The sequence below is a fragment of the Mandrillus leucophaeus genome, unplaced genomic scaffold (assembly GCF_000951045.1).
Source record: "Mandrillus leucophaeus isolate KB7577 unplaced genomic scaffold, Mleu.le_1.0 Scaffold414, whole genome shotgun sequence".
Classification (NCBI taxonomy): Eukaryota; Metazoa; Chordata; class Mammalia; order Primates; family Cercopithecidae; genus Mandrillus; species Mandrillus leucophaeus.
This window is the reverse complement of record NW_012104410.1, coordinates 423,132-427,048: the sequence shown is the minus strand read 5'-3', so window position 1 is coordinate 427,048 and position 3,917 is coordinate 423,132.

Below are 3,917 nucleotides of genomic sequence, written 5' to 3'. Positions count from 1 at the left end.
AGGACTCTGTCCCTGCCCCCTTTACTCTTAGCTGGTAAGTTCTACTTAGAGTCTGACATCAGTCCTCTGGCTAGTCCTCACTTTATCTACTCTCCTTGAAGCTAAAGAGCTACAGAAGCTGAGAGTAAATGAGGAGAAATGGATCCAGTTGTGTCAGGGGTATATGTGCAAGCTTGTAGACTGACAGCCTGAGTGTGTGTATACACTTGCATCACACACCACCCCTTCCCCACTGCCACCCCCACACACACGTATTCCATGCTATCCCCAATCTAGGATTCCTCCTATAAAACAAGAGGAGAAAAACATCCCAACCTCTCAAACATTTTATTCTAACTTTGATCCTCCAAGGGAAACCTAAAAAGACAACAGCCTCCCTCTCTGTTTCCCCCTCCCCATGTCCTTGTCCACTCTGGTTTTTGAGATTTCTTCTTAAACCCCGTGGGGTGCAGCCCCTACACACCTTCCCCAGAATCCAGGAGGCACTAGAGCCTCCTCCCTGCAAAGGACTGAGACAAACGCCAATCACGTTGGGGCCTCTCACAGTGCCCATTCTGCTATGAATTCCCAAGGTCAAAACCATTCTGGTGTTATTAAAAACATAAATGTTGCATACCAGGCAGCGGGGGGAAAAATTATAAGGCAGCCAGACGAGAGGGAGATGGAGGGGCCAGTAATTGTCTTCATCTTCCCAGAGTCAAGCTCCACGGGGCTGGAGCCGCACACAGAACATTGCTTTTTAATTTAACTCAGTAAGGTCAGCAGCAGCAAATGAGGCAGGGGAGGAATGGCACCTCAGAGGGAGGGCACCAGGGCCTGCAGAACCGGGGCTCCTGGCCAAGATCTCCAAGAAGTGCCAGGGGAAGCTGAGGGAGAATGGCAGGGAGGATTCGGTGACCCTTGGCTCACCAGAGAAGGGAGCTGGACTGAGGGGGAGTGATATAGGAACTCCAAGAATCATTATAAGAGCTTCTGAGAGCCTGGGATTTAAGTGGAAAGAAAGAATAAGGCTTCAGAGGGACTGTAAGTGAGACCAGAATGCCTGATAGAGACAAATACCCCCTTCACTCTTCACAGTACCCACTCTACAGAGGAGAATAACAAGGTTCATGGTTGGAACTCAGAAGTTCTCCTTTCCCCCAGTACCTATGAATCCTGGAGTCCAAGTGGAGAGAATTCTCCAGTGAGGTGGGCCACTCTGTCGCATCTCCTTCATCTCCAAGGATGCAAGGGGGCAGGGGAGAGGAAAATGGCAGGAGAAACTGAGGCAGAGCTGCCCTCCCTCAGAACCTTCCTCATCTTCCCCACCTTTTTAGGGTCCCAGCTTCCCATCTGCAGCTCAGATAGCTGTATGGTAGTTCTCTCCATTTCCAGTGCTATAGGAAGGATTGAAGTTAGACCAGAGAAGGGACTTCCCAGATCAGCATCTTGGTCATAGGCACAACCCAGGATAGGGTAGAAAGGCTAAGGAACCTGGGATTTTCTGAATAGGACCAATGAACTGAGCATGATGGGATTAATGAGGCTGGAGAAGGTGGGACACTCACTGACTGGGGGTGGAGAGCAGCTGTGAAAAAGCCGTGCAACAGTCACAGGCAGTAGCATCCAAATACACTTTGGGACTTACTGGAACTTCTGACGATCAGACCTCAGATCCTCCTGCTTCAGTTTCAGGATGAAACTGTTAGGAGTTTCATCCTGTTGCCCTGTTAGGGTTTTTGTTTTTGTTTTAGGGAAGGAGGATTAAAACAATAGGTTTGAGACTGAAGGACAGAGTTTTAATTCTCTGTCTCCATCCCTAAGTGTCCTTGATACTTGGCAGGTTTCTACTTCCATGTCAGTCAGGAATTAGGAGACCCCAATGTCAATTTGGAAATCTGAAGTTTGCTACCCTCATAATGTACACCCCTGCCATCATCTCCCTTTCCGGAAGGTCTCACTCTCAGCGCTGGGACCCCAGCCCTGCAGTTCTCCGTATCTGCCACAAGGTGGCGGCCAAAGCATCGATTGATCCAGAGCTAGACCTGGTGCCTCACTAGAGCCAGGACCCTGGCCTCCACCCAGTCTCCATTCACCCCTTCCCCACCTGGGATCTGCCAACCCCGAGGGACCCAGGAAAGGAGAAACTTTCTGGAAGAACTCCAGCTCTTCGGATAAATGGGCTGGGTGAGGACTGGGTGGGAGAAAGAAAGGGAAGGTGCAAGGGAAACCAGAGAAACACAAACCTGGAGGGCTTCAGTGGGGGAGCAGGCAGTCAGGTGTGGTGAGAAGCCCAAGCTGAGAATCACAGTGGCTGCCTGCCACTGCCCGCACCACACCCAGCACCCCAGGGGCTCCAGCACAGCAGCCAGAGCTGTTAACTTGCCCAGAGCAACCAGAGCAGGAGTACCAGGAGCTGGGATGCAGGGAGCCTACACCAGAGTAAGCCACCCAGATCCAGTCAGGGAAAGGGTCGGCACCACCTCTTCCTCCTCAGTATGAGACCATGAGACCCTGTGGGACTCCGTTATCCCTGCTATTCCCAGAAAACGTTAAACAGGGAAGGGTTCAGTCAGTCTCCCCTGCAGTACTGATTCTCCTGGTGCGGGAAGAGGGTCCTGGGAGACAGGAAAGAAGAAAGAAGGTAGATCCCTAGAGAGAAGAAAAAACAGCCCTGCTCACAGGGAGGTGCCAGTATGTGGGGACCAGGAAAGAGAATAGGAAGAGGCCTGCAAGCACCTTGGCAGTGGTTTCTAAAGGAAACGTCTGGGATCCCGAACCAGGAGGATCAGTCAAGGAGGGCTTCCTAGAGGAGGACAGTATGGGGCAATCTTGTAAAATGCTGAGAGGCTGGTCTGGAAAAAGGAGACAGAAGATAGTTCAGGCTGAAGACAGACTATATGTATGAAATTGTTTGGGGTCAGGGGACAACTAAATCTCTGGATGGCTGCTCAGGTGGAGCTTAGAGACCATGCCACCCTGCAGTGGGAGAATGGGGAGTTGAAGGAACAGACATGGTGCATGTGAGGCAATGAGGCCTCAAGACCCAGCTGGCATGGCTGGGCAGCACCCGGGCCCAGCTGAATATTCCTCCCTCTCCCCCACCCCCATATAGCCAAGAGAATAGGAACAAAATGTAGGATCCTCCAAATAGGGCACAAGAAGGACTCCTAGACCAGGAGTCAGGGGCCTGGGTTTTTCAGAAGCAACCACTGCATAGCAGGGGACACTGGGTAAGTCTTCCCATCTCTGAGGACTCTGGCTGCTGTCTGTACAGGCTGATACTGATGCTCTCTGACCTCCCTTTTCTGAGACTGTCCTGTTGATGACTGCCCTCCTCCCAAATAATGGTCTGACTCATCTGTGAACTGCCAGGCTTTAGTCCTCCTTCTCTCGGTGTCCCTATACTCCAGACACACTCCTCCATCCAGAAGAAATTACTCCATTGCTGTGGTGGGGGAATGGAGGTGCAACACCCTATTTTCATGAAATTACCCTGGCCTATTGGGCATCAAACATGACAAGAGGATCTGAAGTTAGACTCAAGGAAGAACTTCCTAGCACAAGTGGCCTGAAAACCTCAGCTTGTGTGAAATGCAGTAAGAATATATACTAGTGGCTGGCCAGGCACGGTGGCTCACACCTGTAATCCCAGCACTTTGGGATGCCGAGGCAGGCGGATTATGAGATCATGAGTTTGAGACCGACTAGCCTGACCAACATGGTGAAACCCCATCTCTACTAGAAATACAAAAATTAGCCAGGCATAGTGGCATGTGCCTGTAATCCTAGCTACTCAGGAGGCTGAGGCAGGAGAATCGCTTGAACCCGGGAGGTGGAGGTTGCAGTAAGCCAAGATGGTGCCACTGCACTCCAGCCTGGGCAACAGAGCAAGACTCTGTGTCAAAAAAAGAGAGAGAGAGAGAGAGACAGAAAGA